The following is an 11,583-nucleotide window of genomic DNA, read 5'->3' as shown; positions in this document are numbered from 1 at the left end:
TCTAAATGGTCCATCCTTTCATCACAGCTACGAACTTTGTCTCTGTAACTCCTTCCCTGGGTGTTTTGTTCCCAATTCTAAGAAGGGGCACAGAGACAGAATTTGGTCTATGAAGAAGCCTTGGGGGGAAGCTGTGAGAGGAATTAAAATAGCATTTGAAAAAAAATAATTTGTAAAGCATTGTAGAAGTAGATATTTGGATGAGCTTAATACAGAGATTTTACAAATTAAGACAAGTTAAAAATACTAACATTACCCCAACCTGTTTAGCACCTTTATGTTCTCATAATAATGCTGTAACTGCAAGTTTATGCCCAGATGACTTGTGATTTAAAGCTTTTTCTGACAGTTAAAAGCTAGTGGATAACTTGCTTAAGCAGACACTGAACTGTGGCTGTGTATGTTCATTATATTATCTAGTGTAGTGGCTGGTTTTGTGTGTCAACTTGACACAGCTGGAGTTATCACAGGAAAAGGAGCTTCAGTTGAGGAAATGCCTCCATGAGATCCAACTGTAAGGCATTTTCTCAATTAGTGATCAAGGGGGAAAGTCCCCTTGTGGGTGGGACCATCTCTGGGCTGGTGGTCTTGGGTTCTATAAGAGAGCAGGCTGAGAAAGCCAGTAAGTAACATCCCTCCATGGCTTCTGCATCAGCTCCTGCTTCCTGACCTGCTTGAGTTCCAGTACTGACTTCCTTTGGTGATGAACAGCAATATGGAAGTGTAAGCCGAATAAACCCTTTCCTCCCCAAACTGCTTCTTGGTCATGATGTTTGTGCAGGAATAGAAACCCTGACTAATACATCTAGTGACATAGTCATATAGAGTTTTCCAGAAAAAGGAATGGGCTTGAGGAAAATTACAAAAGGCTTTTGTATGCATATTGTCGTATAGCAACAACAATAAAAGTGAAACCAATAAAAGACTGAGGTGAATTTAGAGAGAAGAAACTGAGAAGGGGAGGGGAGAAGCAAGTTGTCTCCAAAAAGTAGTTTCACAACAGCAATGAGTCATCTGTCAGCTTGCACCTGCATCATTGCCTGATACTCTGATTTTGAACCTATCTAATCCTCCCATTCTCAAGAACCCCAAAATGACTGAGGCTGGACCTTGGCATCTTACAAAAACAAAAAACAAAAACAAAAACAAAACCCCAACAACTACAGATTCAGTGCAATTCTCATCAGAATTCCAACACAATTCTTTACATACTTTGAAAAAACAATTCTTAACCTCATATGGGGAAGGAAAAACAAAACAAAACAGGGTACCCTGTATAATAGAATTTCTGGACTTCGGGAAGTATCATCATGCCTGATTTCAAGCTGTACTACAGAACAATAGTAATAAAAACTGTGTGATATTGTGATAGAACAGACAGATTGATCAATAGATTTAAATAGAAGACCTTGAAATAAACCCACACAACCACAGACACTTGATTTTTTCATAAAGGAGGCAAAATCATACAATAGAAAAAAGAAAGCATCTTCAACATATATTTCTGGTCTTATTAGAGGTCTGCATGTAGAAGAATGCAAATAGATCCATATTCATCACTGCACACAAAACTCAATTCCAAGTGGATCCATGACCTCAACATATATCCAGATACACTAAATCTAATAGAAAAAGTGGGAAATAGCCTTGAATGCTTTGGTGTTTTGGTTTTAGACACTGGACAAAGAGAGTGAGATGCATATTTTGAAAACCAAAACTGACCTGGCCTTCAGGTTCTCCCAGCATCCCTTAGTCCCTACTTGGCATATCAAGCCCTGTATCCTGAACATTCCACCCCAGGCAATGGGCTGCCTTTCTCCCCAGAGGCTCTTCCCTATATAATCTAGACATTTTGTTCTCTACACTCGCTCTTTTTTTTTTCTTCTTTTTCTCTTCGCATGTGCTTTCCCCCCCCCTTTCTTTTCTCTCCCTTCCCATGTTGTTTCCATGGCAACTTTCCTGGCTTTGGTCCTGGGGACCAGTGAACTTACCTGTGAGCAGCTTCCCAATAAATCTTTCTTTACTATAAGCTAATGTGGTGTGAAGGTATAACTTTTTTCTTCTTGTTTTTTTGAGACAGGGTTTCTCTGTGTACCCCGGGCTATCCTGGAGTAGATCAGGCTGGCCTTGAACTCAAAAATCCACCTGCCTCTGTGCCTTCCAAGTGCTGGGATTAAAGGTGTGCACCAACACTGCCTGGCCATGAAGGTATAACTTATCAATTGGTACAGGACAGAACATCCTGAAGAGAAGATTACAAAAGAAGTTGTTGAATCCTCTAACAATATTTCCTTTTATATGAAGATATTTCTTTTTTTTTATCTTTTTTTTTCTTTTTTTGAGACAGGGTTTCTCTGTGTAGCTCTGGCTGCCCTAGAACTCACTTTGTAGACCAGGCTGGCCTCGAATTCAGAAATCTGCCTGCCTCTCCCTCCCGAGTGCTGGGATTAAAGGTGTGTGCCACCACGCCCGGCAATATTTATTTATTTATTATATGTGAGTACACTGTAGCTGTCTTCAGACACTCCAGAAGAGAGCATCAGATTTCGTTACGAATGGTTATGAGTCACCATGTGGTTGCTGGGATTTGAACTCAGGGCCTTTGGAAGAGCAGTAAGCGCTCTTAACTGCTGAGCCATCTCACCAGTCCCAGATATTTCTAATTTACAATATTCTAAATCTTTCTGTGTTTCTGCATCAACTTACATGAAAGAAATTATGTCAAACTATAAAAACATAGGTGACATAAATGTATCATTTAGCAATATGAATAAATAAACAATAGACCAATTACAGTGTTTCATAACATGGCATTAAAAGATTGATTTATATCTATATTATGGACTTACTAAAACATTCAGTTAAATTGACAATTATATGCATATAGCAGTTTGAAAAGCACTATCAATATCTAATTCTTATTAGACTTTTTCTTTTTTGCTATTACTAACTTGGTGTATGGCTTTCTACAACACTAAGCTTGCTCAAATGAATATGTTTCATATCTATGCTCTTTTATGTAAAGGCTTATGGCTTCATCCACATTGAGGTTGCTGAAGTGAACATCTTTCATATCAATGCTCTTTATTCTTTTTTTAAATTAATATTTATATCAGCTGGTATATGCTGCCTGTTTGGTGGCTCAATGTCTGAGAGATCCCAGGGACCAGTCATGCTGAGTGAGGTCTGTGGAATTCTGTACTTTTTTTTTTTTTTTTGGCTAATATCCACTGATTGGTGAGTACATTCCACAGAACTCAAGAAGGCTAACAAGCCAAAGGGCCCAAGTGAGGATTCCTCATCCCCAACAAGCAGCTCTGTCAGGTGTCAGGTGTGAGAAAATAAAATTGCTAAGCTATCTCTCCAGTCCTAGTTTTCTCAATTAGTGATCAAGGGGGAAAGACCCCTGTGGGTGGGACCATCTCTGGGCTGGTAGTCTTGGTTCTATAAGAGAGCAGGCTGAACAAGCCAGGGGAGGCAAGCCAATAAAGAATATCCCTCCATGGCCTCTGCATCAGCTCCTGCTTTCTGACCTGCATGAGTTCCAGTCCTGACTTCTTTGGTGATGAACAGCAGCATGGAAGTGTAAGCCAAAAAAACCCTTTCCTCCCCAACTTGCTTCTTGATCATGATGTTTGTGCAGGAATCGAAACCCTGACTAAGACAGGAATCAAACATGTATGTATCTTTTCACCATTTGGACATCTGGTACTCTAGAAGGCTAGAAGAATGTATCATATGTCCTGGACCTGAGAATACAGGTAGTTCTTTGCCCAATATTTGAATGTTAGGAACCAAACTTGGGTATGCAATCAAAGAAGTATTACTATCCCTCTATTTCTTATACATGTCCTTAGAATGCAGAGGATGAAGATGTTCCATTACTCCTGTTTACTTGAAGGTATAACTTGACTAGATGTTTGTTGAAGGATTCGATAGATTTCTAACCCTCTGTGAATGGACTCTCCACATTAATTATTTTCATTATTAACACAGTTTTTGTAATGTGAGTAAAGATAACAAAAGGTTTTGTTGAAACCATCCAGAGTCCAATCAAATTAACTTAGAAAAAATTCCATAATTTGAGATATACTCTTCCTTTATGAAATCCTTTTGAGACAAGATATCTCTATGTAGCTACAACTGCCTTAGAATTCACTATTTGGACCACATTGGCCTCAAACTCAGAGAGATTGACCTGCCACTATCTCCCAGGTGCCAGGATTATAGGAATACAACTATAAGGCCAACTGAGATGTATTTTTAAAATGACCTATCTTTTGAATCAGAGAATGAAAGGATAAAATAAGATTCATGTCGTGGCGGTAGTGGCTCATGACTTTAATCCTAGCACTTGGGAGGCAGAGGCAGGTGGATTTCTGAGTTCGAGGCCAGCCTAGTCTACAAAGTGAGTTCCAGGGCAGGCAGGGCTATACAGAGAAACCCCGTCTCAAAAAAACCAAAAATAAACAAACAAACAAAAAAATAAGATTCATAAAGGAACCTTCACTATTTTGATGAACAGTACTATTTCATGGAATTATACAATAATAATTTAAACTGTCAAGTCAATTCATGTATTCTCACTATTTTGATTATTAATTAGCTTTCTTAATCTCATGCATTTAAAAGTGTTTGAGTTGTTTGTGTATGTACATGTGTGTCATGGTGTAAATGTGGCAGTGAGAGGACAACATATTGTCTCTTCTCTATTTAATATATGTGATATATAATCCAGGGAGTCATTCAGTCGAGTGACCTCATTGACCCTTATTTGTATTTAAAGATCATTTTTGTATGTTCTGGTGTGAGTGTACACATGCCACAGGCCAAGGGTTGAAATCTGAAAAGAGAAAAATCTGTAGTAGTAATATAAGCCTCCCAGACATTAAACTCAGGTCATTAGGCTTAGATAAACTAACTCAAAATAATCAGTAGCCTTCTTTTATACATATGACAAATGGGCTCTGGAAGATATCAGAGAAACAACACCCTTCACAATAGCCAAACATAATATAAAATACCTTGGTGTAAGTGAAAGGTATGTGTGATAATAACTTCAAGTCCCCGAAGAAAGAAACTGAAGAAGATATAAGAATATAGAAAGATCTTCCACATGTATGGATTATAGGATTAACATAGTAAAAATGGCCATCTTACTGTCATATGTGATATAGTTGCCAGTGGACCTGCATGATAGTTTTGGCTGCAAGAGCAAGGTCAGCATGACATGTACATCTCTGGCTGTCTAGTATACAGATGGTGTTGTTCTTTCCTGTATGCTTGATTGATTTTCCTTTTTTATATCATGTTAGTCTTCAAATATAACTTTGGTAAAATTTTCTGGGAAAGGGATTAAGGCCATTACTAGAGAAGGAAATGGCTTTGGTGTACATAAGGACAAACTCCTCTGGCCCTAGCTATACAAACAGTCAACCCAGGCATAATGGGACCAAGGATTCTGGATGTAGAAGATGAATGCCTTAATTGTTCTCTGGAAAATTTTAACCAAGTCATGATATTAAGTTGTATCAGGAAATATTTGAAGTAGGAAATATTTTTGAGAAATTTGAAATTTTAATAGTTAAGAGCATTGAATACCTCAAGGAAAAGTAGCACAGGGCCTGGGTCATAAAGGGCATGGATATTCATAAAAATTTAAGTGATAAGATTGAGGATGAAAGAGCTGGGACTACTAGAATAGTGAGCAATGGTGAGAGCCTATAGAAGGGGAGATCTCTATTGACAGACAATTTGGACAAGAAATATTATTGTGGCAAACTGTTGCTGGAACTTACAATCCCAGTAAGCCCATATAATAAACACACATTCCAGTTATTATAATCATAACTTGTAAAGCCTAGATTGGGCAGATTAATAGTACACTAACTTATTCACCAGTTATAAGACCCTTGCTACTCATGGTTTCTCCTGGCCACATGATTCTGGTCCATCATGGCTTCCTTCTCTTCAATCCTCTCTCCTTACCCTCTCATTTTCTTCTGTCTCTCTACTTGCATGTACTTTCAAACCTCCAGTCACAGTTTTCCCCTTCAGAGCCCAATCACACGCTCAAGCCTTTATTGACCAGTTAAAATAGGGACAAGGTTCACATGAGATCATCTAAATAGATGATGGATTTCTAGTCAGGGGTAACCACTTTTGAGGAAATAGAATTAAAACCAGAATACAAAGAGCATCAGGACAACCCAAAACAGAAAACTGAAAGTTAAGTGGATAGGAAAAAAAAAAAAGGATGAGTAGAAGAACTGGATGCAGTGAAGGGTCCTTCAATTACTGATTTGCCCTTCTGGAAAGATTGGCACATACTGATTTGACCCCCTGACTTTCCCTGCCTAAGTAAATTAGGGAACAAGTTCTTAGAGATAGAATTTGGGCTTTAGAAGGAGCCCTGGGGGAAGCTGCAAGACTAATTATGACAGCATTTGGAAAAAGAAGTTGTAAAGCATTGTAGAAATGGATACTTGGATGAGCTTAATACAGATTTTGCAAGTAGGAAAAAAAAAAAACAACCTCAGGAGGGGAACCAAGACCTAGAAACAAAAATTTAGTATGCACTCACCTATAAATGTTATTTGCTATCATGAAAATGATATTCAAACTACAAACCAAAGACTGAAAGATGATATGGGAAATAAGGAGGCCTATAAGGGGAATGCATGTATCTCCCTAGAAATGGAAAATAGAATAGATTCTGTGGAGGAATGAGGGTGACTGAGGACAGGAGTGAGGATTAGTTGGGGAGATCTGTGTGTATGTGTGTGGGGAATTAAAGGCAGAAAGTGCAGTGCAGAGAAAAACAGTTGGAATTAGGGGACATTTCAGCTTAGTGTAGAAAACTAATGTACTAGAAACTTCCTAGAATCTAGAGTATGACCTTGGTGAGGACTCATTCTAATGGAGACTATAGTTTGACCTGGTAACCATTTGCAGTTAGGCAGGACACTGGTGGTGGGAATGGGTTATGTTCAGTTGAGCTGTTATCTGGGTAAGTCAACTGGACATTCCTAAAGGAGTTTATCTGATGGCAGGACAAAGAGTATAAAACCTGGGGTGGGGAGGTCTTGCACAATCTATGTCTTTTGCTATGTAAGTTTCTTAAGAAGAATGTCATCTTCTACACTACTTACAAGGGAGAAATGGAAGAACTCTATGAGGTCAGCAGAAACTATCATACAATGGGACACACTCAGGAGGATTCTATTGAAACAGTCCTGCACAAGGAGAATTCAGGGTATCTCTAGAACATTGTTCTCCAAAGCTATAGTGTCCCTGGGAATAATAAACACAGCCACATGTGGTGGGAAGAGTTGTGCTCTCAGAATCTGAAGCAGCCCCTCCCAAAAGTGCAGCCTCAGACCAATACCAGCTCTCCTAAACAATTTCTGGTTTTAAAGGAGAAGTTGGGCTTTATCTCTCTACCTCAGGGATTTAGGGAAAGCTCCCAAGTTACTGGCTCTGCCAAGCATGTTCCTGGGTTTCAGAAGAAGCTATGTCATTCTCCATACATGGTAACTTCAGTGAAAGGCTATTTTGATCAGACACAACAGTGCTTTTTGAACATTTCAAATAGTTGTCACCTGGTGTCATCTTACCCCTGTAGGAGAACTATGCTTTTATCAAGAAGAAAATTGAACCTTTGTGGCACACAGGACATAACATTGATTGTGATTCTGTAATGGCACATTGAGGAGCTTGTTAGAGCTCTCTGATATGGGGATGGGCCTACTGACTGGTTGTAAATGAGTTGTTTCCTTTCTTATGGTTAGGATCCATATTTCTGTACAGTCCTGGTGAACAAATGTGTATTCTAGCACTCTAACCTCTAACAGACATGGTTATCATACTACTTATCTACTGGGTATTTTTCAGGCAGTCCTCCCTCAGCTAAATTCTTCTTGGTGTTACTTACTATCTCCTAAGGTTAGCATTTAGTTTAGGCTCTGCCCCACAGTTACCTGGCTATAGCCAGTTGTGCCTGACTCATTATAAAAGGGGCTCTCTCCCCTCCTCCCTCTCTTCCCTTCTTGCTCTAGTTCTGTCCTCTTGTTTCTGCTGCCTCACTCTCTCCCCATTTCCCTGCTCCCCTAGCTATCCACATGTTCATGGTCAGCCTCTCCCCCCTGCCCTCCTTTCTCTGTTTCTCTCTTTCCTCCCCTTCTCATTCCCTGAATAAACTATTCTATACTATACTTTTGCATGGCTGGACTCTCAGGGGAAACAGATGCTTCAGATTAGGCCTGCATAGGCACCCTGTTCACCCACACCTGAGTGTAAATTCAACAAACATATTCCTTCTCCTCTTTATTTTTATAAGACACAACACTAAGCACTAGTAAGCCCTTTACATCTTCAATTCTTCTCCTTAACACCAGAGTTTAATACTGTTTTGCTACCTAACACATGAGATGCAACTTCCACAACATTAACTCCAAGTGGAGCTTCCACCTAAATGTAAAATGCTAAGGGCAGAATATGTAGAAACTAGGATTCTCTGAGTTTTGCATCCTGCAAAAGATGTTTCTACAGAAAAGCCACTGGGCAGATGCAGCCCCCACAGTGAAGTTATTCAGAGTCTACCTTTGTTTCCGGGAGTGGAAACACCACAAGGGACCCTACAGATAGCAGCAGGTTCCCACCTACTCCAGGGAAAGACTCACCAAACCTGCTCCCCCAGCTCAGCCTCCTGCTCCTCCACGCTGTTAGCAATGGCCCTGTGCTCACCATTTTGAAACTTTGGAGCTTGCCTGATTGCACCTCACAACACTCAGCAGCAGAGATCAGAATCATGCCCCTCATCTTATTGGAATTCCAAAATGTATCAATTGTATGATATATCAACATGTATGCATATCTCAATTCTCCAAACTCTATAAAATGAAATACACAATCCATTTTGTGTATTGTTTTAAGTTATCATCAGTAAACAGAATCTGGATTTTTAATCCAATACCATTCTAATTTCTCAAATTCCTGTGGAAACTTTTTGTCTAGAACTACATTTTTTGATGTAATTGTCAGTTTCAGATTTGATTACTTTGAGAGTTTCTGAATTTGACTTAAAAATTCCTTCAATGTTTGTTTTTGGTCTCTATTTGATTTCTCAGTCTCTTCTTTCTCCAAGTCTGTCTTATTCTGATTTCTCCCAAAGATGACATAAAAAACTGTAATCATTTAAAAAAAAAGCCACTTTTATGCTGATAAGCAAAGAGAAATCCTTTTTTAAAATTTATTTATTATTATACATAAGTACACTGCAGTTGTCTTCAGACACACCAGAAGAGGGCAAAAGATCTCATTACAGATGTGGTTGCTAGGATTTGAACTCAGGACTTTAGGAAGAGCAGTCAGTGCTCTTACCCACTGAGCCATCTCTCCAGCCCACAAAGAGAAATCTACTGAATCCAGATACATTATGTCATTTTGCTTTCCTCCATCCCAAATATAGAAATCGTTTTTTTGTTTGTTTGTTTATTTTTTGTTTTTTTTTTTTAATTTCAAAGCTACTTTCTAAAGAATTTATTTTCCTACACTTAAATTAAGTATTTCTTTCTATGATTTTTGTATATTTAGCTTCCCTTCTTTTTATTGTTTCAATTCAATACCTTATCATTTAGGCTCTTGGGACCTTTAGCTTCTATCTTGTGCTGCATTAGTTCTGCCCCAACTTTTCAGCTAGCTCACTGAGGGTTTATGGTCAGCCTTTTGCCAGCTCTGGACAGGCCTCTCCTACTTGCAGTGCTCCAGTGCAGTTTTAGATGTTCATTCCTGGGCATCAGCCTGCAGTTTCTGTCCCATGTGCCCTGTCATCCTTGGTTGGCTCAGTTCCTCTCACCAGGCAGTGGGCTGGAGATTTAGTGGACCTAGACTAGGCTGCTGTTCTTTGTGGACCTCATTACAAGAAGTCTTTTCTTCCAAGTAGAGGGCTGGCTTTCCAGAGTAGATTGTACCTCTTAGGAGAACAGCACCCTGAGTTTCAGTCACCCGCTGCAACAGTGCAAAGCCTTCTCTGCTGTCTATCTGGTCCCAAGCACTGGTAGTTTCAAAAATGTATTTTTTGGAGAGGATTTTGCCTCTCCACCTGGTAACTTGTCTCAGATTGTTTGGTTATATACCCAATGTATGATGTGCCAAATGTATTACAATGGTTCCTCAATCCATACCCAACTCTTCCACAAGAGTTTCTGAGCTTGGTCTAATGTTTGGCTGTGGGTCTCTGCATCTGTTTCTATCAACTGCTCGGTGGAGCCCCTTAGAGGACAATTATGGTATACTCCTGTCTGTGAATCCAGATCAAAAGATACAAACATAGCCTGAGGCTCCAAGGTAGTTGAAGGAGGAAGGCAGGCCTGGAACAGGTCCCAATTGATCCTTGGAGGACTGCTTGGCATATTCCCCAGCAAACTGGCAGGTGTTGTTACTGCATTCATTTATACCCCTCACACACAGGGCACCTGTATATCCAGGCCAGCAGTGACAAACATAGCTGTCAACAGTGTCTTCATCTGTTGTATCATTGTGACAAAGCTTTGACTAACAAAGAAGCATCAAAGTCACACAGTGAGTCTCTGAGAATCTATATACCTGTGCAGTCATAGTAGTAGTTGTTTCTCCATCCACACATAGACCCCCATGGATACATGGCTAACTAGCACATTCATCAAAGTTGAATCTCCAAAGAAACCAGATTCATAGTCATGGTAGTAAGTACAACAGCATCCTGATGTGTGTCAACGTATAGACATTGTGGGATCCACATTCATCAATTTCCAACTCATAGTTCTCATCTGAATACTCTTGAGGAAAGAAACAAAACACATACATATGTTTTCCTATCTCATTGAGGCATACAGCCTAATTCATGCAGGGATCAGCCACACATTGATCTACTTCTAAGTCACAATGCCTGCCTTGGTATCCAGGCACATGGAAGGGTGCCTTCTCTGAGCATCTTAGTGTTACAGCTCTTTTAGGGGAGGACCTTCTATTATCTACAATGAAACAGGTCTCTGCGATGATCTTAGCTTGTGTGTTAAGGTTTGATTTGAACACATACATGCCATTGAGTTTAACCAAGGGATATATAGTTTTAAGTTAGAGGGTAGGAATGTACAAAAGCTCATTAGTTAAAGAGTAAGGTACTGAGTTGCTCATTAGTATGTAGAGGCATTTCAGGAATCTCAGGTGCTTGCTGATGAGTTTTTTATCTAGAAAAGGGAGCTGGATTTGTAATTTTGTTAAGGCTACTCAACATTCCACAGCATGGGGCTTCTGGGATTCCCAGAAAAGTTTATTGAAGGAAAAGCCCTGCTGGTAAAGGGAGTTCCCATTTTGCACTGAGCTCAAAAGACTATCCAGGCAATGGTAGACTTTGATCTTAATTAGCATGTTCCAACACAAGGCATTATAATTCACAGAGGGGCATACTTCCGTTTAAGGGGTCTCTGAGGTAAGCTCATGTGGGTATGTGTCCTTCATTCACAAATCCAGAGGGCTCTGCTGGGTGGCTGGAAGCACGTGACCCATTGGGAGTCAAAGCAGAGTAGTAAAACTCCAGGAAAT

This window comes from Mus caroli, chromosome 17 (assembly GCF_900094665.2).
Source record: "Mus caroli chromosome 17, CAROLI_EIJ_v1.1, whole genome shotgun sequence".
In the NCBI taxonomy this organism is placed as follows: Eukaryota; Metazoa; Chordata; class Mammalia; order Rodentia; family Muridae; genus Mus; species Mus caroli.
The sequence above is the reverse complement of the archived record's forward strand: the minus strand, read 5'-3'. Positions refer to the sequence as shown.